Raw genomic sequence first — 23,544 nt, forward strand, 5'->3', positions numbered from 1 at the left:
AGTGTGTTGGCTGGGATGAGTGTGTGTAGGGAGTGTGTGTGGGGAGCGTGTTGGCCGGGATGAGTGTGTGTAGGGAGTGTGTGTAGGGAGTGTGTTGGCTGGGATGAGTGTGTGTAGGGAGTGGAGTTGGCTGGGATGAGTGTGTGTGGGGAGGGGAGTTGGCTGCAATGAGTGTGTGTGGGGAGTGTGTTGGCTGGGATGAGTGTGTGTGGGGAGTGTGTGTGCGGAAGGGAGTTGGCTGGGATGAGTGTGTGTGGGGAGTGTGTGTGCGGAGGGGAGTTGGCTGGGATGAGTGTGTGTGGGGAGTGTGTTGGCTGGGATGAGTGTGTGTGGGGGGGGAGTTGGCTGGGATGAGTGTGTGTAGGGAGTGTGTTGTCTCGGATGAGTGTGTGTGGGGAGTGTGTTGGCTGGGATGAGTGTGTGTGGGGGGGGGAGTTGGCTGGGATGAGTGTGTGCAGGGAGTGTGTTGTCTCGGATGAGTGTGTGTGGGGAGTGTGTTGGCTGGGGTGAGTGTGTGTGGGGGCTGGAGTTGGCTGGGATGAGTGTGTGTGGGGAGTGTGTTGGCTGGGATGAGTGTGTGTGGGGAGTGGAGTTGTCTGGGATGAGTGTGTGTGGGGAGGGGAGTTGGCTGGGATGAGTGTGTGTGGGGAGTGTGTTGTCTCGGATGAGTGTGTGTGGGGAGTGTGTTGGCTGGGATGAGTGTGTGCAGGGAGTGTGTTGGCTGGGATGAGTGTATGTGGGGAGTGTGTTGGCTGGGATGAGTGTGTGTGGGGAGTGTGTTGGCTGGGATGAGTGTGTGTGGGGAGGGGAGTTGGGGATGAGTGTGTGGGGTGTGTGTTGGCTGGGATGAGTGTGTGGGGAGTGTGTTGGCTGGGATGAGTGTGTGTGGGGAGTGTGTTGGCTGGGATGAGTGTGTGTAGCAAGTGTGTGTGGGGAGTGTGTTGGCCGGGATGAGTGTGTGTAGGGAGTGCGTTGGCCGGGATGAGTGTGTGTAGGGAGTGGAGTTGGCTGGGATGAGTGTGTGTGGGGTGTGTGTTGGCTGGGATGAGTGTGTGTAGGAAGTGTGTGTGGGGAGTGTGTTGGCTGGGATGAGTGTGTTGGCTGGGATGAGTGTGTGTGGGGAATATGTTGGCTGGGTGAGTGTGTGTGGGGAGTGTGTTGGCTGGGATGAGTGTGTGTGGGGAGTGGAGATGGCTGGGATGAGTGTGTGTGGGGCGTGTGTTAGCTGGGATGAGTGTGTGTGGGGAGTGTGTTGTCTGGGATGAGTGTGTGTGGGGAGTGTGTTGGCTGGGATGAGTGTGTGTGGGGAGTGTGTTGGCTGGGATGAGTGAGTTTAGGGAGTGGAGTTGGCTGGGATGAGTGTGTGTGGGGAGTGGAGTTGGCTGGGATGAGTGTGCGTGGGGAGCGGAGTTGGCTGGGATGAGTGTGTGTGGGGAGGGGAGTTGGGGATGTGTGTGTGGGGAGTGTGTTGGCTGGGATGAGTGTGTGTAGGAAGTGTGTGTGGGGAGTGTGTTGGCCGGGATGAGTGTGTGTGGGGAGTGTGTTGGCTGGGATGAGTGTGTGTGGGGAGCGGAGTTGGCTGGGATGAGTGTGTGTGGGGAGTGTGTTGTCTCGGATGAGTGTGTGTGGGGAGTGTGTTGGCTTGGATGAGTGTGTGTGGGGAGTGTGTTGGCTGGGATGAGTGTGTGTGGGGAGTGTGTGTAGGGAGTGTGTTGGCTGGGATGAGTGTGTGTAGGGAGTGGAGTTGGCTGGGATGAGTGTGTGTGGGAGGGGAGTTGGCTGCAATGAGTGTGTGTGGGGAGTGTGTTGGCTGGGATGAGTGAGTTTAGGGAGTGGAGTTGGCTGGGATGAGTGTGTGTGGGGAGTGGAGTTGGCGGGGATGAGTGTGTGTGGGGAGGGGAGTTGGCTGGGATGAGTGTGTGTGGGGAGTGTGTGTGGGGAGTGTGTTGGCTGGGATGAGTGTGTGTGGGGAGGGGAGTTGGCTGGGATGAGTGTGTGTGGGGAGGGGAGTTGGCTGGGATGAGTGTGTGTGGGGAGTGGAGTTGGGGATGAATGTGTGGGGAGTGTGTTGGCTGAGATGAGTGTGTGGAGGGAGTGGAGTTGGCTGGTATGAGTGTGTGTGGGGAGTGTGTTGGCTGCGATGAGTGTGTGTGGGGAGTGTGTTGGCTGGGATGAGTGTGTGTGGGGTGTGTGTTGGCTGGGATGAGTGTGTGTGGGGAGGGGAGTTGGCTGGGATGAGTGTGTGTGGGGAGTGTGTTGGCTGGGATGAGTGTGTGTGGGGAGTGTGTTGGCTGGGATAAGTGTGTGTGGGGAGTGTGTTGGCTGGGATGAGTGTGTGTGGGGAGTGTGTTGGCTGGGATGAGTGTGTGTGGGGAGGGGAGTTGGCTGGGATGAGTGTGTGTGGGGGGGTGTTGGCTGGGATGAGTGTGTGTGGGGAGGGGAGTTGGCTGGGATGAGTGTGTGTAGGGAGTGGAGTTGGCTGGGATGAGTGTGTGTGGGGAGGGGAGTTGGCTGCAATGAGTGTGTGTGGGGAGTGTGTTGGCTGGGATGAGTGAGTTTAGGGAGTGGAGTTGGCTGGGATGAGTGTGTGTGGGGAGTGGAGTTGGCTGGGATGAGTGTGTGTGGGGAGGGGAGTTGGCTGGGATGAGTGTGTGTGGGGAGTGTGTTGGCTGAGATGAGTGTGTGTGGGGACGGGAGTTGTCTGGGATGAGTGTGTGTGGCGAGGGGAGTTGGCTGGGATGAGTGTGTGTGGGGAGGGGAGTTGGGGATGAGTGTGTGGGGAGTGTGTTGGCTGAGATGAGTGTGTGTAGGGAGTGGAGTTGGCTGGGATGAGTGTGTGTGGGGAGTGTGTTGGCTGGGATGAGTGTGTGGGGAGTGTGTTGGCTGGGATGAGTGTGTTTAGGGAGTGGAGTTGGCTGGGATGAGTGTGTGTGGGGAGTGGAATTGGCTGGGATGAGTGTGTGTGGGGAGTGTGTTGGCTGGGATGAGTGTGTGTAGGAAGTGTGTGTGGGGAGCGTGTTGGCCGGGATGAGTGTGTGTAGGGAGTGCGTTGGCTGGGATGAGTGTGTGTAGGGAGTGGAGTTGGCTGGGATAAGTGTGTGAGGAGTGTGTTGGCTGTGATGAGTGTGTGTAGGGAGTGTGTTGGCTGGGATGAGTGTGTTCAGGGAGTGGAGTTGGCTGGGATGAGTGTGTGGGGAGTGTGTTGGCTGAGATGAGTGTGAGCAGGGAGTGTAATGTGTGTGTGCTGTCAGCTTCCTGAGTGTGAATCACAGACCTGGCAAATCTCGCACCGTTTTTTATTGGAATCGATGGTGTTCCCCTCAACGGTCGCTGAATTGGTCCAGATGCAGCGTCAGTGTTGCTGGTGAGAAAGTCCATGGCTCCTGCCCGACGAGTCACAGAAATGGAGAGTTCCGCCCCTGGTGGCAGATTCTCCAATTCTGAGGCTGTGCGGAGGAACTGTGGCGTTTTACGTGGAAAAAAATCGGAGGCGCCCACAGGGGCGAGCAGCCGCGCCAAGTAAAATGCCGGCCTCCAAAAAATAAACGGCTGGAGAATTGCCGGGTCTGTGGCCACGCATGCGCACAGCGACGACCTGCAGCAGTCGCGTCGTACAACCTGGACCTTCGCGGACCCGACCTGCCAGGTCGTGCCCCCCTGGACATCCCGTCGCCAACCCCTGGCTTCTCCCCACCAGTCTCCCTAGCCCACGCCGAAGCCCCCCCCCCCCCGGCCAGCAGCACGACTCCCGCCTGACTGTGGCAACGCTGGACACAGTCCGCAGCTGTAACACCGGGTTCCCGCGCGGCTGGGACCACAGGTCAACTGCGTGATCGGCAACGCGGCCCAGGGACACAGCACCAGGGCTGGGCCTTCAGGCGATGTCCTGAGGCCGTCCCAATGGCGTGCGGCATGCGCCGCGATGATGCCATTTCAGAGGGGGCGGAGCATGCGAAACCTGCGTAAAACAGGCACCGCCCCCAATTCGGGCGTAAAAACGGATTCTCCGCCCGATCTCCGGTTACGAAATCGCCGTCGGGAAAGGGAGAATCTCGCCCCTGGTCTTTCATTCTCTGAGCTGTGAATTAGAGACCAGAGTGAAAATGATCAGATGAATGTTTTTGCCATTAGCGTTTCTTGGGAAAATGAGATCGTGATATCTCAAGGTAAACACAAGACTGCAGTTAAAACTGCCTTGTGTTGCTCATTTTAATGAGTGGAATACTATCCCACCAGCGCCACCAATAATGTAGCCAATCGGCATCGGAGTAATGTCGCCAATTAATAATGATGCTCTTTAGAGTCACCAGGTTTCAAATGACACCATGTTGTGGAAAAAACTAGCCAAAACTTTAAGGTTTCACACATGGCCTGGGCAGACTTTAGCGATGCCTCATCTGCCCATATTATGGGTACTGCCGCTGGAGTCATTGGGGGTTTAGTTCCAGTTGCCATGGGACCTTCCAATTATTTTCTCATACGGGGTTAAACCCGTATTACGATTTCTCTGATTTCTCAGGGCATACGTCACTATGGGTATGGCATCTGGCCAGAGCAACCCATTTTGTTGACACACTTTTGTAACTGCAGTTTTAATTATTCCATCCACCCTTTCCACCATTCCTGAGGACCGTGGCTGATATGGGATATGCAATTTCCAATCAAATCCCATGGCTTCTGTTCGGGCTTTGGTCAATTTGCTAGTGAAATGAGTTCCCCTGTCACTGTTAATACCCATTGGTATCACAATCCCAGGATATTCGTCCTTCAACACTTCAGTTGTCTGATTTTCCACTGGCTTATCAACCACAGTAGGCATCACTCCCACCTGCGAGCCAGCTATATCATTACCCAAGATAAACTGTATTCCTGGACAAGATAATTTCACTATTCCTCCTACTACCACTTCACCACTCTTCGCTGGACTTTCCAACCTTACCTTAGATAATGGAACACTACTCCTCTCACCCTGAATTCCACATATTACCACCTTTTCTGGCAACATTTTTCCCAGACTACATAACTCCTCATCTCCAACCATCAAGGATTGACTAGCTCCTGTATCTCTTAAAATTGTGACTTCTTTACCTACTCCTCCTGATACACATGAGTAAACTTTACCCACACAAGTAAATTCTTTAAAAAGATCTGGCACCTTCTTATCAATCACCTCTTGAACAGGCTGTACAATATTTTGCACCTCCTTCGCTTCACTTGGGCTTTCCTTTACCACTTTAACAAACCCCACTGTCTTATCCTGTTTTACAACCTCAGCCTTCCCAGTGCTTTTCTTCAACCACCAACACTGTGACTTCACATGGCCTAGTTTATTACAGTGAAAACATCTGAAACTTTTCAATTCTTTTCCACCCTCCTGGATTTCTTTTGTAATCTGAGGTACACTCTCCTTATTGTCTCCCATCAGATCACCTTTACCTTTACCACTTGAGTATTTCTCATGTCCCCAGTTTCTATCCCTCACCGGCTGAAACTGATGTCGGAAACCAAGCTTTGATTTATGAACTAATTCATAATCATCTGCCATTTCTGCTGCTAATCTCGCAGTTTTAACCCTCTGCTCTTCCACATGAGTTCTCACTACATCAGGAATTGAATTTTTAAACTCCTCCAAAAGTATAATTTCTCTGAGAGCTTCACTCGTTTGGTTTATTTTCAAAGCCCTTATCCACCTATCAAAATTGTCTTGATAGCAACCTGCTTTTCGCCAAGAGCGATGCTCCTGTCGAGAGGCTTGCTCCTGGGCCTTTTTTAACTTTGGTTCTGTTATGGTGGACGGAAGTTCAACTGCAGAAGCTTGCAGTTGTGGCTGCTGTTTGAGAGCCCCTTCCTTTGCTATTTTATCAGCAAATCTATTTGTCGCATGAGACTTCATCGTCTGCGGTAGTATGCGCTTCTCACTTTAAAACGACTATCTTGTTGGGCTGAACAGCATCTAGTAAATGTAAAACCAATTTAGCATGGTTAATAGGTTGGCCGGAGGAAGTTATGAATCCCCTGCTTCTCCATAATTGGCCAAAATCATGTACTACCCCAAAAGCGGATCGGGAATCAGTATAAATGTTGACTGTCTTACTCTTTGCTAGAATACATGCCCGAGTAAGCGCGAATAATTCAGCCGCTTGGGCAGACGTTCCCGAAGGCAGGGCAAAAGTTTCCACTATCTCGAATGGAGTTACTGTTGCAGAGCCGGCCAGGAGGGTCGTATCATTTGGTCGGTTCGCTGACCCATCAGTAAAAAAAATGATGTCTGGATTTTCAAGTGGGTGACTCAATAAATCAGGGCGAGGGGTTGTGGTGGTTTCAACCAATTGTACACAGTCATGATGAAACAAATGTTCTTCATCCGAGGATGTGGGTAAGAGTGTAGCAGGGTTGATAGCTGGTGCTCGCTTGTAGACAAAGTTAGTCTTAGAGAGAAGGATTAGCTCGTACCCAGTGCGTCGAGACGCAGAAAAATGCTGCGTTGCGGATGAATTAAGCAGGAGCAAAACTGATTTTTTTCTACTATGGCCGCTGTGGCTGCTACTACTCTTAAGCAATTTGGCACAACGTTTACCACTGCACATAGGGCGACTGAGTAGGAGGCAAGGGGTCGTTTCCCTCTTCCATGATCCTGTACCAGGACCCCTTTCGCAAATCCCCCTGCTTCATTCACATAAAGAGTAAAGGGCTTGGCGTAATTAGGAAGCCCCAAGGCAGGGGCGCTAATCATGGATTGTTTCAAATTCCGAAATGCTTCTCCCTCTCTGGGGTCCAGGTAACAACTGAAGGGGCATCCTGTAGGGTAGCCGTGCGCAGTACCGCGTCCATCTCCCTAAAGTCCGGTTTCCACTGCCTGCAATAGCCCACCATGCCGAGGAAGGTGAGGGTCTCCTTTTTTGTACGCAGAGTTGGAACCCTTGCCACAGCCTGTATTCTTTCAGACCCAAGCCTCCGCTGCCCTTGCTGAAGCTGAAATCTTAAATACTGAACTGTCTCCTGGCAGAATTGCAGCTTCTCCATGGAGGCCCTATGCCCTCTTTTTGCCAGATGTGTCAATAACAAAAGGGTATCCTGTTGGCAAGTTAGACCCCCTCTGACGCCAATAATAAATCATCCGCATATTGCAACAGCGTTGAGCCGGACGGCAACTGGCACTCATCCAAGTCTCTTGTAACCGCCGCAGCATATACTGCCGTGCTTTCTGTGTAGCCCTGCCGCAGGCGCGTCCAAGTGTACTGCTGATTCCGATATGTAAAAGCAAATAGATATTGACTGTCCGGGTGCAGTGGTATGGAGAAAAAGGCCGAGCATAAATCTATGACAGAGAAAGTGTCTGCTGCTGGTGGTATAGAAGACAAAATAACATTTGTGTCCGGCACCAATGGAGCAATAGTGATAACAATTTTATTGACGGCTCTGAGATCCTGTGCAAATCGCCACTCGTTGGGTCTTCCCACTTTTGGAATGGGGAGTATAGGGGTGTTACAGGGGCTTTGTGACCTCTTCAGCACCCTTTGCTGTAATAGTGCACTGATCACGCCCTCTATTCCTTTCTCTGCGTCTGACGCCAACCGGTATTGTTTCAAGCAGGGCAGGGCAATGTTCTTCTGTAACTGTACCCTGTGCACTGGGGCAGAATGTACCTTTCCAACATGATTTTTATGCTGTGCCCATCGATCTGACGGTACCTGAGCGAGGACTGAAGGGAGTAAATGATGGTTGTTTCGGGGCAGTTGTTGTCTTTCAAATGTAGCGGGCCATTGTTCATCTTTCCAGGTCACTCTGCCCTCCTGTTTGCCATAAAAGTCTATCAGGCAATTATGTCCGTCTATGTCAACATCAATTTGATGTAGGACTTTTTTTTCTCTGGCCTTTTTCATCGATTCTCCCATTTGCTTTGCCTTAGCGGGATGTCTTACGGCTAATGTTAAATGGGGTTCTGAAGTTTCACCCATCCTAAAGAGGTCCCTCTGACTATCCGTCAACTGTACTAACATTCCTAATCCCACAACTGTGAAAAATAAAAATGGGGTGACATGCAATGTTGTCTGCTGTCCTAAGTGACTTTGTGTTTATAAATTGTATGCGTGCTCATCCTCACGAGCATACCAAGCCGTGCAATGGGTCACTAGATTCTCTCATCTGGACTCTAACAAGTGTTTTAATAGCTGTGCCCAAGGATCATTAATCTTTTGTAAGACTTCCTGCAGTTTAACATTTTTTTTTAACAGTGGTACTGTAAGGGTTGACGTTCAGCAGGCAGCATGGAACACAGACACAGAGCGATCGGGCGTAGGCTCAGAAGTTATTACATTTTTCAGCTGGTGAGCTCGTATTTGAGACAGTTCTATAAACATGGCTTTGTTAGTGCAATGAATTATTGCCCCTAATTTGCAGAGGATCTCCCTGCCAAGCAGAGGGAGGGGCGTAGTTTTTGAAATAAACATAGTATCGACCAAGGGGATATCGTCAATTTCCAGGTTAGTCGGGCGTGATAATGGCTCAGTCATGGGAATGCCGGCTACTCCCACAGTGACAATAGAGGACTCACCGGGGGTTAATTCCACGGAGGGGGGCACAGACGACATAGTAGAGCCAGTATCGACCAGAAGGTCCACATAATGATCTCCTATTTTAACAGTTGTCATGGGTTCGTCTCTTATTGAGTTGGACAGTCTGATCATAGCCGCCTGAATCACCTTTTCTCCGTGACACCCCTATTGGTTTTGGTTAGGGTTCGGGTCAGTGTACGTAAATGGAGGTGGGGGAGGGGGCATGTCTCCGAGTGGGGCGCATCCTTCCTGGAGATAAAAGTTACAATCACGAGCCCAATGTCCCTTTGCCCCACATCGCCTACATTGATCCTGGGATCTATCTCTTTCTTCCCACTGTCCTCTACCTCTGCCCCTATCTCTCTGCCCCCTGCTGGCCTGCTGACCACAACCGTGCCCACCCTTTCCTTGGTAGAATTGCCCTGTGATTCTAGGCTTTTGATCTATGGGGGCTATAAACAGTCCTTCCCGGTCCATGTTCACCAAGGAGGTAACCACTGTCGTCCATGGCTGTGTTTGCCAGGTGAGATTAATCAATTTGTAACTTTGTGCATGCTCTGGTAGCATGCAATTCAATAATGTCTGCACCTTCCTGGGGGTTAAATGCTCCTTGGCCCCTTGCATGATAACCTCTTTCCCTCTATTTGCTAACCAGTGTTCGAGGGACTCATTTCCTTCATTTAAATGAGCATCATTATGAGCCTAGTCCCCGTTTATACCAGGTGGGACCGCGATTCTGTCTTTTAAAGCGGGCCAAGATGCACCATAAGAGTATTTTAAAAGCAGCAAAACACCTCCTGGGAGGAGGCTATAAATAGCACACATTTGCTGTAACCAGTTGTGGAATGCAGTAGGTTTCTTTATTGGGTCCGGAGCCTCATGAACCATAGCCCTTACTTCTGCAGGGGTCCAAGGTTTTAAGTCAGGTACGTCTCCTATCATTATCTTGGGGTGCTGAGTAACAGGTCGCGCTGACCGCAGCTGTCTGTCAGACACCGTACTGTCGGGCAAAGGTATACTCCCACTAGAGGATGGTCCAGCGGCCGCTGTTTCTACCTCTCCCGCAGGAGCGGCGGCTACATTAAGCTGATTATGTAGCAAACTGCTCTGTGCATTGCTCCCTCTCACCGGCTGCCTGGCCTGCCCATCCACCGGCGGCTGTGCTGTCATCGCAGCTGCCATCAGTAAAAGGTCGTCAAATTCGTCAGGCGGTGCAGAGGCCTCAGTTAAAACTTTAGGATATAACCCTGCTGCTGCCGTCTCTGTCTGTTTACTGTCATTCTCACTCTTTAAGTTACGTTTACTGACTTCGCCATTCTGACGTTTGATCTTTGGGGGCTGGTGCCTTTTAGCCACTTCTTTCCATGCTTTAAAGCACCACAGCATATAATTATAATCCCAATTAGGGTTCCCACTCTTATCTCTTGTCGAAGCTTCCCACATTTCAATCAGCGGTATTTTAAAACTACCCCCGTACGGCCAAGCCCCGTGGGACCACGCATACAAATCGCTACTGAATGTTACCGCATGTTACTGAATGTTATCACAGTATCAGCTGGTGATCCCGGTGGGGCGAGGGGATCTCCTACCTTCCTCCGTTGCCTTACGATAGTTTTTATCATTTGTTCCGTCATCTTACTCATTTTCACTCCCTGATCCGTCTCCTTCGCAGAGTCCACGTTTCGTATTGCTCTGGAGGTCTGTACCGTGGCTTCGGGGTGACCTGTAAGGGGGTGTCCGAGGTTATTGCCCATCGTGGCCTCTGGAAAAAACTTCAAAGCACAGACAAGTAACAACAAGGGCCGCGGCAAATTATCAACAAAAACTATAAGGAGCGCTCACCGGTCTTAGTCATTTTGCGAATCTCGAAGCTTGCTGATTGTCCAGTATGTTTTAGTCTTTCAGTCTCTAAGGCACCTTTGTTCTTCTCATGCAGCTATCATTAATTTTTTAACTAAGATAGCTCTCCTAGCATGAGTCACCAGCCAGTAATTAAGGCTGCCGAGCCGCAGACCCCCCTTTCAGCTGGGGTCGCGCTATGGCTCTCTCCCTTTCAGCTGAGAGAGTCCTGTATGGAGATCTGTTCGGGGTTCGCTTCCCGTTAAATTAGGGAAACTGCACGACTACGCCAATTGTTGTGGAAAAAACTAGCCAAAACTTCGAGGTTTCGCAAAGGTCTTTCATTATAACACGAAGTTCGTGGAGGGAGTTAGAGTGACCACCGTCCTTCTAATTGTCCCCACCTTACAAGAGTATAGCAGTACTTGATGTGGTTTAATAAGCAATATTTAGAAAAAACGAGGCATTCCTTTGATAAGCCCAGACAGAAAAGCGAGCAGCGTTAAACAACAGGCCTTGAATTCCCAGCCTAAGAACAATAATAATTGTCTACTCTCAGCAAAATGTGCAGCTGTGCACTTGTTTACATAGTCTGACCTTCTGCCTATTACATGCAGAGCTCCTTGACTGAAATAAAGCTAATATATCCATCATGCTTTGCCAAGTGCCTATTGCCATGAAATATAGTCAAGCAGCCGGTTAAGAAGGAGTACAGGGTATTAAGGCAACTAATCCGACAACTAAAGTTCCTTCTACACACCACCACAAGGTTTAACCAGATATCGATCAAAGGACCACACAACCTGTTAGTCAGTTCAAGTTCAATGATAGTTTATTTACACACAAGAATTACTTTGACATGCAACATAAAACACTACAAGCTAAATTCCACCTAACTACAACAACCTGTACTTAACTTCAGGCACCCGGCTTTATGCAGAGGAACAAGGACTTTGTTCGGATCTTGCGTGGCTGGGTCTGGAGAAGTGACTTTGTTTCTGCTGGGCACCGTCTGGTAGCGATCGTTGGTCTTGAACTTGCTTCTGGTCGTGGTGCTGCAATTGGTATCGGGCGTAGGCCGGGCCAAGAGAGTGCCGGTGCGCCGGGGCCAAGAGAGACTGAACACATGGCAGTGTCTCTTTTTATCCTTTGGGGGTTTTGCGCTCTTTTGGGCGGTCCTTAGCTTTGGACCCAATAATTCGGCAGGCTTTGATTACTGCCTTCGATTTTAGCCAATAAAGTGGCGGGTGCCTTGATGGCTGGGCGTGTCCTGAGCGGTCATTGGCCTTGGCTGTTTGGGCTTCCTGGGTGAAGGGAGTGGCGCCGATGAGTCTGGATCTGTATCTGATACCTGAGTACAAGTCTTTTGTTCTGGGGAAATGGGCCATTAGAATGCAAATCGGCTAGGGGTTTCGATCGTGTCTGGTTATCTAGTGGCAAATATACACTTAAGCTCTGAGTCCGTCTGGATCCTGCATTGACCATATTTCCCATGATTCTTTGCAAGTGGCCATACTTCCCTTGGAAGTGGCCATCCCAGATGGCTACACTTGTATTCCCATCAATTGCTTCTGTGTATCATTGAATTCTTCACTGTGTGTGAAATGATTTTGAAATTCCCAAGTGAACAAGCCTTCTGGGCCCAGGTGCAAACTATTTCCACCTTGAATGCATTGCATTGTACAGAAGAAAAAATGCATTTGATACCCAAAGGAATATCTATGACTCTATCTTTATTCACGTTTCTCAAGGAATGGCTTCAGTTAATCAAATTCTTCCAGTTTTCTTTCAACTATTTTTGGTTATAAATTTGATCTGAAGGAAGAGATAAGAATACCCTTTCGCCCCCAAGCTTTCAGAGCTGAGATTATCCTGTTTCTTCAAGGAAGTGAATGCTGCATTGGAAGCCTGAAACCAGAAACCTCTATTAACTCATTCACCGTGGAAGTATCCTTTCTATCGGTTGATACCAATCAGGCTGAAGCGGTAAGAATTACCCATCTCAGGACTGCTCCAGGAAATTTGAAGGAAATATTTTCTTTTGTATGAAGCCATCCCAGGTCCCGGAGCATTGTGCATCCACATGCATACTTTAACTGATGCTAGAACGTTTCAAAATTAATTCTTACAGTGTGGAAATCACTGGTAGGCTGGCATTTATTGACCGCCTGTAGTTGCCCCCTTGAGAATATGATGGAGGCTCATCTTCCTGGACTCCTGCAGTCTGTGTGCTGAATGTACTCCCTCGATGCTGTTCAATAGGGTGTTTGAGGACTTTGACTCTTTTGCTGCTGAAGAAATGGGAATACGGAGAAACAGAGAAAATAGAAGCAGAAGGAGGCCATTCGGCCCCTCGAGCCTGCTCCGCCATTCATTCTGATCACGGCTGATTATCAATGTCAATACTCTGATCCCGCCTTCCCCCATATCCCTCGATCCCTTTAGCCCCAAGAGCTATATCTAATTCCTTCCTGAAGTTACACAACATTCTGGCCTCAACTACTTTCTGTGGTTGTGAATTCCACAGATTCACCGCTCTCTGGGTGAAGAAATTTCTCCTCACCTCAGTCCCAAAAGGTTTACCCCCCCTTATTCTCAAACTATGACCCCTAGTTCTGGACTCCCGCCACCATCGGGAACATTCTTTCTGAATCTACCCTGTCTAAAATTAGAATTTTGTAAGTTTCTATGAGACCCCCTCTCACTTTTCTAATTTCCAATGAGTAGAATCCTAACCAATCTAGTCTCTCCTCATCTGACAGTCCCACCATCCCAGGAATCAGCCTGCTATACCTGCCACTTACTTTCATAGAACATAGAACAGTACAGCACAGAACAGGCCCTTCGGCCCTCGATGTTGTGACGAGCATTGTCCAAAACTAAGATCAAGCTATCCCACTCCCTGTCATTCTGATGTGCTCCATGTGCCTATCCAATAACCGCTTGAAAGTTCCTAAAGTGTCCAACTCCACTATCACAGCAGGCAGTCCATTCCACACCCTAACCACTCTCTGAGTAAAGAACCTACCTCGGACATCGCTCCGATATCTCCCACCCTGAACCTTATAGTTATGCCCCCTTGTAACAGCTACATCCACCCGAGGAAATAGTCTCTGAATGTCCACTCTATCTATCCCCCTCATTATCTTTCAGTGACTGATGCACGAGGACACCAAGGTCTCACTGAGTATCCACCTTCCTCAATTTTCACCCATTCAAATAATAGTCAACCTTCCTATTTTTCCTACTAAAGTGGATAACCTCACATTTATCCCCATTAGACTGTATCTGCCATACATCTGCCCACTCACTCCGCCTGTCCAAATCCCACTGAAGCATCTCTGCATCCTCCTCACAGCTCACCCTCCCACACAACGTTGAATCATCTGCAGATCTGGAGATAATACATTTTGCTCCCTCATCCAGGTTTGCATGCTGATCCAGAGGAGGATTTGCAGGTGGTTGATTTGATTTGATTTATTGTCACATGTACCGAAGTACCATGAAATGCATTTTTCTGCGGCCAAGGGAACGTACACAGTATGTACATCTTTTTTTTATAAATGTTTTTTATTGGATTTTTGAACAAAGTATATTTACCGTTATGTACACAAAATGAGATCTATATATATTAGAAGAGAAGAGCACACACAAACATACCAAAAAAAGACCAAACATAAAATAAAATAACTGGTAGGGTATGCACCAGCTCAACAGCAGCAACTCTGTACAATTGGCAATATTATTTTTAACACATAAGTAGGCATCTGTTTGGGGGGGGGGGGGGACTGGGGAGGTAGATATACATTTGGGTGCCAGAGAAACAATTACAGTGGGCAATACGCGAATGGGTCTGGTGTTGGTGTTGTCGCTTGCTTCTCCCGGACAGATTTCGCTGCCATTGCCATCTCGCGATCACATCCGCTTCTGCCGTTCGGCCCGTCTTTCACCCAGATTTTCCTTGTTCTCTGTCCCTGTTGTGGTGAACGTTTTGCAGTAACCATTCACCGTGTGTATAACTGTATCACGCTGTTGCCCATGTGGGCTCCACCTATGGACCATTGTAAGGTATTCCCTGTAATGTATCATGTTGGTGCCTTGTGGGCTCCGCCCCTGGCTCCACCCCTTGAGGGGAGGTATAAAGAGCAGTAGCCCTGTAGGTGGCTCTCACGAGCAGACCAGTCGCAGGCAGGCACTGTTCTAGTTGATTAAAGCCACAGTTTACTTCTACTCCTGGTTTCGAGTGAATTGATGGTCGCATCAATTTAATTGACTACAACACCACAATGGAATCGGCCCTCAAACCTGACCGACTGGAACTCGATCCGCAGGCCGCGGAGGCAAAAGGGATTTTTTCGCACTGGCTCCGCTGTTTCAAGGCCTACCTCGCCGTCTCCTCCTCGCCTCCATCACCGACGAACAGAAGCTGAGTCTCCTCCACGCCCGGATGAGCCATCGAATCTCTGTTCAACTCGAGGAAGCCTCCACTTATGCAGATGCCCTCGCGATTCTACAGCGCCTCTACGTAAGGGCCGTGAACGAGGTATACGCGTGGCATCTCCTCACTACTCGCTGCCAGTGCCCCGGGGAATCGCTGGAAGAGTACCGACGCAACCTCAAAGTCCTTGCACGAAGCTGCAATTACCAGGCCATTACGGCCACTCAACATATGGACCTTGCCATCTGGGACACCTACGTGGCTGGAGTCAGGTCCAACTACGTGAGACAGTGTCTACTCGAAAAAGGTGCCCTCTGTGAAGAGAGGCTGGTTAGGATGGGGCTGTTTTCCTTGGAGCAGAGAAGGCTGGGGGGGGGGGGGGGGGGCGGGGGCCTCATCGAGGTGGGCAAAATTATGAGGGGTAGACAGGAAGAAACTTTTCACCTTAGTAAAGGGGTCGATAACTAGCGGGTAAAGATTTAAAGTGAGGGACAGGAGATTTAGAAGGGTCTAAGGGGAAAGCGTTGTCACTGAGAGGGTGATGGGAATCTGGCCGGAACTCGCTGCCGGAAAGAGTGGTAGAGGGGGAACCCGCACAACATTTTTTAAAAAGCAGCGCTCCAGAAGCTAGTGATTCGAAACAAACCTGTTGGACTTTAACCTGGTGTTGTAAGGCTTCTTACTGTGCTCACCCCAGTCCAACACCGGCATCTCCACAACATTGAAAAAGCATTGAATGGGCACTTGAAATATCAGAACATTCAAGGCTATGGGGCAAGTGCTGGAAAATGGGATCAGAATGCCAGCCAACAGGTTTTGATGGCCGGCAGAGACAGCTGAGCTGAAGGACCTCTTTCTGTGCCACACAAACTCCACGACTCTCTATCAGACTCCCAGTATTCTACTTTGCAACCCGTCTGGTTGCATGCTTCAAGTCTCCAGCGTGGGATTTGAACCCACAGCTTTCTGACTCAGCAGCAACAGAGACACTAACTGAGCCAAGACTGACACGCCAATATATAAATACAGCTTTCAAACACCCACATCGCTCATTTGGTTAAACTGCAGCCCAATGTGTTGATAAGCCATATGGATAAGGATGGTTCAATAAATAATCTGCGTTGAGATTGTCGCTTGCAACTCCAGAGATTGTAAATGGGGTCCTGCGCCCCTCAGCTCAGGGAGCCCGGAATCCGCTCGTGCAGATCGAATTCAAAAGGAATGAAAATGGGAAGGTCTCTGTAACGGGTAGCTGATCTTCACTGGAAGGTGTTAGTGCCATGTTGAACATCTGATCCCTCCCACACTCTCCTCCTGCCCAGCCATGTTTCACAGAGGCTTGTGTGAAGTACAGGATGGTGACTGATGTCCTCTGGGACCAAATCCCCCCAAAAAGGAGGAGGCAGATACATTTAATCCATTATTGACACGGGATCCATTTGTCAAAAACAATGAAGGAACTGCTTCAAGGCAGCAAGCTAATTAAGCAGTGATGGATGTAAATATCCTGTCAACCGAAGTATAATTAAAGGTCAACATTTGTTTACATTTTGGTTTTTAACTGACACAAGTGTCCACGAGAAGCCTGTAATTCCTGTCCCTCAGACTTCCCGCAGTTTGACCACCAAGTGTGAGACTTTTGACTTGAGACTTTGGGGCAGGAAATTGAATGGAGGGAAATAAATGTGCAGGTTCGGGGATAGAGGAGAGGAACGGGACTAACTGGATTGTCCTGCAAAGACTCATTTCACATCTTATAATTTACTTCTGTCGGTGTCCACCCTTTGTTTGGCTCATGCTCTCACAGTGATTGGCTCTCCCATTGCCTTCCAACTTTATCCAAATGCCTATTGTCAACATGTGAGCCTTCACAGGGCGTGTCTGCACAACATCACAAGCCCAATTGTAAAGAGACTTGCATTTCTATTGTGTTTTTCATACCGTCAGGTATCCCAAAGCAATTCAGAGCGAATAAAGTATTTTGGACATCTATTTTGGGGTCGGGGTGGGTGGGTTTTTCGGCACGACCAGTGCAGGCCGTCAGCACTGCGCATGCGCGGCCCAGAACCCGGCGATTCTCCGGCCGTTTTCTGCGCAATCCATGGGTATTTCACGTCGCGCCGGTGCTAGCCCCTCTCCTGTAGCGGAATCGGTGAGGGGTTCGCGCCGATTTTCCTGTCGTGAACCACCCGCAGGTTCTCCGTTGCCGCTAGCATTTAGCCGCTGGAGCAGAGAATTCCGCCCCCTGCCTTTCTTCAGAATAATGCCACATGACCTCTGATATATACCTGAGTGAGTGGAAGGAGCCCCAGTTTAACACCGCACTTGGAAAGGGGAGCTCCACAGTGCACTACCTCAGTATGGCACTGAGCTGTCAGCCTTGACTTTGTGTTCAAATCTCTATTTTCAACTGACATCACTTCTAACAAACACCTGCCAAACCAATCGCTGTTGATTCAGTCTGATCACAAAGGATCAATTCAGCAGACTTCAAATAAGATGCTCAACCAACAGAGAGAGATTTTTAAAATAACGATATCTGACAAAAGGTTATCAACCTGAAATGTTAACTCCGCCTTGAATTTGCAACATATTGGAGAGACTCTCCATCATGCCAAAAGTACCAGAGGAGATGCAAATCCGGATGTCCCACTCCTACTGGCCAAGGACTGTTTGAAGTGGGACTGTGAATTTTGATATAAGAAAATAAGTAAGATACAATGGACGTTGGAATCGGAAAGAGGAACAGGAAATGCTGGAAAATCTCAGCAGGTCTGGCTAGATCTCTAAAGAGAGAAAGTATAATTAACGTTTTAAGTCCTTTGGCTGAATTGAAAGGGGGGAGAATGTGTCAGATACAAAAGTGAAGCTGTGAGAGATTTCAACAAAATGGAGCAACTTTAAGAAAAAAGGACAGGTGGCCTGATTTGGGAAGGGGAGGATGGAGACTTCCATTGAGGCAGGACATGTATGGGATATTTAAAATGAAAGGGGTTTAAGATGGAGAAGAATGATGACAATCTGAAGCTGCTCAAAGTTGAGTGCCAAGAGCTGCAATGTGTCTAACTGGAAGAATTCCAATGTTTGTTTTTATAAGGATTGTGTACTTGAAGTAAATGTTTCTATAAGGAATAATGTAGTTGAGGGAATTCAAATGGGGTAAATAGGTTATTTTTATTCATTTATGGATTGCGGGCTTCGCTGGCTAGGCCAGCATTCATTTCCCATTGCTAGATTCCCTTGAGAAGATGGTGATGATCTGCCTTCTTGACCCGCCTTGAACCTACCTCCGACATCTGTCCCATATCTATCGCCCCTCAATTTAAAGCTATGTCCCCTCGTGCTAGCCATCACCATACGAGGAAAAAGTCTCTCACTGTCCAGCCTATCTAATCCTCTGATCATCTTGTATGCCTCTATTAAGTCACCTCTTACGCTTCTTTTCTCTAACGAAAACAGCCCCAAGTCCCTCAGCCTTTCCTCATAAGATCTTCCTTCCATACCAGGCAACATTCTGGTAAATCTCGTCTGCACCCTTTCCAATGCTTCCACATCCTTCCTATAATGCGGCGACCAGAATTGCACGCAATACTCCAAATGCGGCCGCACCAGAGTTTTGTACAGCTGCAACATGACCTCATGGCTCCGAAACTCAATCCCTCTACCAATAAAAGCTAACACACCGTACGCCTTCTTAACAACACTATCAACCTGGGTGGCAACTTTCAGGGATCTATGTACATGGATACCGAGATCGCTCTGCTCATCCACACTACCAAAAATCTTACCATTAGCCCAGTGCTCTGTATTCCTGTTACTCCTTCCAAAATGAATCACCTCACACATTTCTGCATTAAACTCCATTTGCCACTTCTCAGCCCAGCTCTGCAGCTTATCTATGTCCTTCTGGAACCTGCAACATCCTTCCGCACTGTCCACAACTCCACCAACTTTAGTATCATCCGCAAATTTACACACCCATCCTTCTACATCCTCCCCCAGGTCATTTATAAAAATAACAAACAGCAGTGGCCCCAAAACAGATCCTTGTGGTACACCACTAGTAACTGAACTGCAGGCTGAACATTTCCCAACAACCACCACCCTCTGTCTTCTTACAGCTAGCCAATTTCTGATCCAAACTGCTAAATCACCCTGAATTTTCTGCAATAGCCTACCATGGAGAAGCTTATCAAACGCTTTACTGAAATCCATGTACACCACATCAACTGCTTTACCCTCGTCCACCTGTTTGGTCACCTTCTCAAAGAACTCAATAAGGTTTGTGAGGCGCGACCTACCCTTCATAAAACCGTGTTGACTACCCCTAATCAAATTATTCCTATCTGGATGATTGTAAATCCAATCTCTTATAATCCTTTCCAAGACTTTGCCCACAGCAGAAGTAAGGCTCACTGGTCTATAGTTACCGGGGTTGTCTCTACTCCCCGTCTTGAACAAGGGGACAACATTTGCTTTCCTCCAGTCTTCTGTGACATCTTTCCAAGTCAGGGTGATGAATGACTTGAAGGGGTACTCCCAGGTGGTGGTGTCTCTATGTATATGCATCTCTTGTCTTTCTAGATGGTCGTGGTTATGGGATTGTAAAGTGCTGCTGAAAGAACCTTGGTGAGGTACTGCAGTGCATCTTGTAGATGGTGCACACGGCTGCCATTGTTAGGCGGTGTGGAGGGTTTGAATGTTTGTGGAAGGAGGAACAATCAAGCTTGCTGTTTTGTCCTGGATGTTACTGAGATTCTTGAGTGTTGCTGGAGCTGCGCTCATCCAGGCAAGTGGAGAGTATTCCATCACACTCCTGACCTGTACCTTGTAGATTGTGGACAGGCTTTAGGAGATCAGAAGGTGAGTTACTCGCTGTATGATTCCCAGCCTTTGGCCTGGCCTGGTAGTCACAGTATTAATATGGCTAGTCCAGTTCAGTTTCTGATCAATGGTAACCCCCAAGATTTTGTTTGTGGGGGATTCAGCGATGGTAATGCCATTGAATGTCAAGGGGTGATGGTTAGATTCTCTCTTGTTGGAGATGGTCATTGCCTGGTACCTGTGTGGCGTGAATGTAACTTGCCACTTGTCAGCCCAAGCCTGGATATTGTCCACGTCTTGCTGCATTTGAGCTTGGACTGCTTCATTATCTGTGGAGTCGTGAATGGTGCTAAACATTGTGCAGACATTAGCGAACCCCCTACTCCTGACATTATGCTGGAAGGGAGGTCATTGATGATGCAGCTGAAGATGGTTGGGCCGAGGAAACTACCCTGAGGAACTCCTGCAGTGACGTCCTGGAGCTGAGATGATTGACCATCGACCGCCACAACCATCGTCCTTTGTGCCGGGTATGACTCCAACCAGTGGAGCGTTTCCCCCTGATCCTCATTGACTCCAGTTTAGCTTGGGCTCCTTGATGCCATGTTCGACCAAATTCTGTCTTAATGTCAAGGACAGTCACTCTCACCTCACCTCTGGCAATCAGCTCTTTTGTGCATCATGGAACGAAGGCTGTAATGAGGTCAGGAGTTGAGTGGCACTGGCAGAACCCCAACTGAGCATCAGTGACCGGGTTATTGCTGAGCAAGTGCCGTGTTACAGCACTGTTGATGACCCCTTCCAACACTTTACAGATGAGAGTAAACTGATGGGGCAGTCATTGGCTGGGCTGGATTTGTCCCGTTTCTTGTATACAGGGCACATCTGGACAGTGTTGGAGCTGTATTGGAACAGTTTAGCTAAGGACGCAGTAATTTCTGGGGCACAAGTCTTCAGTACTATTGCCAGAATGTTGGATATATGTGGCAGGACTACAGAGCTTAGATTATCCGTTTGTTGTAGAATCACTTAGATCTACCTGTTACTTGCTGTTTATGCTGTGTGACACACAATTAGTTCTGTGTTGTAGCTTCACCCGGTCAAAACCTCATTTTTCGGTCTGCCTGATGTTGCTCCTGGCATGTTCTCCTGCACTCTTCATTGAACCAGGGTTGATCCCCTGACTTGGCGGTAATGGTGGAGTGGGGGATATGCCGGGCCAGGAGGTTACAGATTGTGGTTGATACAATTCTGCTGCTGCTGATGGCCTCATGGATGCCCAGTCTTGAGTTGCTCGATCTGTTTGAAGTCTATTCCATTTAGCACGGTGGTAGTGCCACACAACACAATGGAGGGTATCCTCGCTGTGAAGACGGGCCTTCATCTCCACAAGGACTGTACGGTGGTCACTCCTACCAATTCTGTAATGGACAGATGCATCTGCGGCAGGCAGGTTGATGAGGATGAGGTCAGGTACATTTTTCCCTCTTGTTGGTTCTCTCACCACCTGCCTGCAGTCCCAGTCTAGCAGCTATGTCCTTTAGGACCCGGCCAGCTCGGTCTGTGGAGGTACTGCCGAGCCACTCTTGGTGATGGACATTGAAGTCCCTCATCCAGAGTACATTTTGTACCATTTCCATGCTCGTTGCTTCCTCCAAGTTGAGTTCAATATGGAGGAGTATGGTATTGATTCATCAGCTGAGGGTGGTTGACAAGCGCATGTTTGACCTGGTGCCATGAGACTTCATGGTGTCCAGAGTCGATGTTGAGGACTCCCAGGGCAATTCCTTCCTGAATGTATACCACTGTGCCGCCACCTCTGCTGGGTCTGTCCTGCCAGTGGAACCGGACATACCCAGGATGGTGATAGTGGTTTCTGGATCTCTTTAAGGTATACATAGAAGATAGGAGCAGGAGGAGGCCTTTTGGCCCTTCGAGCCTGCTCCGCCATTCATCACGATCATGGCTGATCATCCAACTCAATAGCCTAATCCTGCTTTCTCCCCATAGCTTTTGATCCCATTCTCCCCAAGTGATATATCCAGCCGCCTCTTGAATATATTCAATTTTTTCGCATCAACTACTTCCCAATGAATTCCACAGGCTCACTGCTCTTTGTGTGAAGAAATGTCTATTTATATCTGTCCGAAATGGTTTACCCTGAATCCTCAGACTGTGACCCCTGGTTCTGGACACACCCATCATTGGGAACATCTTCCCTGCATCTACCCTGTCCAGTCCTGTTAGAATTTTATAAGTCTCTATGAGATCCCCCCCTCATTCTTCTGAACTCTGTGAGTATGACTATGCCAGGCTGTTTGACTAATCTGTCAGATGCTCTCCCAACTTTAGCACAAGCCCCCAGATGTTAGTAAGGGGAACTTTGCAGCGTCAACAGGGCTGGGTTTGTGTTATGGATTGTAACCCAAATAGTGTGTCACATGATTATGTGGTGACATCATCAGAGGCACTTGGGAGATTTTCCCTCTTTCACCTCTGACAACAAAGTCTGACTCACTGGTTAAGTAGCCTGGGGTGTGGCAACTTTTTCATCCTTTGTCTCTCCTGTAAAGAAGAACAGAACAACTAAAAATATAAATTTGTCGATTCTCTTGCTGAGGTCAATGCATGGTGGTCCGTCCAGCTTGATTCCTTTTGGGGCTTTATTTGTTGCAGCAGAATAGAAGTGGGCAGCATCCTCAGCGATTTCAGAGTCAACCACATTGTTGTGGGTCTGTAGTCACATGTAAGCCAGACCAGACATGGATGGAAGATTTCCTTCCCTCAAGGGCATTAGTGAACCAGATGGGTTTATACAGTAATCAACAGTGGGGTTTTTTTAGGGTAAATTTCACCATCTGCAGTGATGGGATATGAACCCGGGTCCCCAGACCCTTGTCTCCGAATTGCTAGACTAGTGACAACACCACTATGCCACCGACTATTCTTTCTCATTCATGAATGAGAGTTTTTATCTTATGCAGCAAAGTCTGAAATAGCCACTCGCCGTGAGTCCTGAAATTTGCCCATGGTGGATACTGGGTGATTTGGCACAGCAGGTTTAAGGGCAAACGATAGTGGGTGGTGGGCATGGGTTGCCATGGAGGATATGTGGGGTCATAGGAATGGGTGGGGCATGAGATGGCATGGCTTTCATGGCTGGGTCATGGGGAGTGAGGGGGGTGTGAAGGAGTGGTAACGGCTAGGGGGCTATTTTATATATTTCTGGGGTTTATTGAACTTCATGCAGTGTTGATGCACTGAGGCAAGCCTCCTGCCCGGCCTGTCTCTGCACCTGGCATCCTCTGCACTTTCCACGTCAGCTGCCCCAATTCCCAGGAGACCCGGCCACCCCAGGACACAAATCCGAAACGTGGGCCACTTTCTCCAGGGTCTGGAGCACGAAGTCAGGACGTTCCCCGGCTCCACAAACCTGACCCGGTAGCGAAGATCCAGGCCTCTCTTTCTCTCTCCACACATGCTGCCAAACCGGCTGAGTGTTTCCCGCATTTTCTGTTTATATTTCACGGTGGTTTGAGGCTGCAGAACCCGTATAGGAGAGACAACAGGATCGCACGGTAGGGTAGAAATGAGCAACAGGTTTATTACACACTGTTGCTATCTTTCCTTGCTCTAAATATGGCAGTCAATAAGGTTGCCCTTCTTTTATCTAGATAGTGATATGATAGTCGCCAGGTATCAAATTATACCTCCACAAGGTTCAATCGGGTATCAATCAAACAGCCAAACTACCATTTAGTTAGTTCAAGATCAATGGTACTTTATTTACACACAAGATTAACTTACACATGCAACATAAAACACTACAAGCTAAACTACACCTATCAACTATGACAACCTGTACTTAACTTCAGGCACCCGGCTTAG

Source organism: Scyliorhinus torazame, chromosome 7 (genome assembly GCF_047496885.1).
Source record: "Scyliorhinus torazame isolate Kashiwa2021f chromosome 7, sScyTor2.1, whole genome shotgun sequence".
Classification (NCBI taxonomy): domain Eukaryota; kingdom Metazoa; phylum Chordata; class Chondrichthyes; order Carcharhiniformes; family Scyliorhinidae; genus Scyliorhinus; species Scyliorhinus torazame.